Raw genomic sequence first — 1,058 nt, 5'->3', positions numbered from 1 at the left:
AATCCTATGCCGGTCGCCCCTCCAGTCCCCGCCCCCTGCCCCAGGACCACCAATCGTGGAGCGCGACGCCTGGCCGTGAAACCGCTGGTTCCGTCTTTTGCCTGGCCCCGCCCCCGAGGACCCTGGGGCGGGGCTGCGGAACCGCTGAGGCTCACGGTGCTGCCCAGGGCCGCGCCCACAGCCTGCACTTCCGGCGGCTGGAGGACTGACTGCTCCGCCTGTGTCAGCGGATCCCACTCCTTCCCCTAACCTTGCCCTAGCTGTCCGTGCCGCCGGGAACGCTCTTCCTCAGACCCCTCCTGGCCGGCTTGTGGAAGCGCGCGGAAGTTGTCTGGCAGAGGCCCTGAGTTGGGATCTCCGCCCGCCTGGGGCGCGAGCCGTGAAGTGGGGCTCGGCCTCTCGCTGCTCCGGGCCTCTGCTGCTGGCGTCGCGGGCTTCTTGGCGCGTGTCGGAGGCTGCGCTCCTGATGCGCAGAGGATGGCCAGGACGGGTTGGAGCAGAGGCGCGGCGGGGATTCGACTCTTGCTGCCTTAGGTCCCTACCTGCGGGACAAATCCCGCCCTGGCCAGCTGGGGGCCGGAGGCGGTTGGAATCCAAGTGCCTCCCGCACCGCAGCTCAGAGTGCCGAGGCCTGTGCGGAGCGCTTTCATGAGACCTCCCGGCCGAGAGGGGCAGGCGCTCCCGCCTTGTGGAGGGCCTGAACACCTTTCTTCATCTACCGCGCACAGCCGTGCGTAACAGGGCCCCTTCTGCCAAGGGCTGTGGAACTCGACAGAGCTCGTCAGAATTTGGCCCCTTGATTGGCTGGTTCTAGATTGGTTTGCCAGGTGACAGGACCCAGCTCCATTCCAGTAATCTTGTCCCTAACGGAGAATTTATGATCCCAGGACCTTCACCTCTGTCAACCTGTTTTCTTCTTTTCCTCCATAGATTTTTTTTTTTCCTTTCCTTCCTTGAGACAGTTGTTGGTTCTGGCAGTGTGATGCAGGCTGGCCTCTGACTCCTAGAATCAAGTGATTCTCCTGTCTCAGCCTCCCAAGTAGCTGGGACTAGACATT

The sequence above is a fragment of the Marmota monax genome, unplaced genomic scaffold (assembly GCF_021218885.2).
Source record: "Marmota monax isolate L192 unplaced genomic scaffold, Marmota_monax_Labrador192_F-V1.1 WCK01_AAM20220418_F8-fsc00073, whole genome shotgun sequence".
Taxonomy (NCBI): Eukaryota; Metazoa; Chordata; class Mammalia; order Rodentia; family Sciuridae; genus Marmota; species Marmota monax.
The sequence above is the reverse complement of the archived record's forward strand: the minus strand, read 5'-3'. Positions refer to the sequence as shown.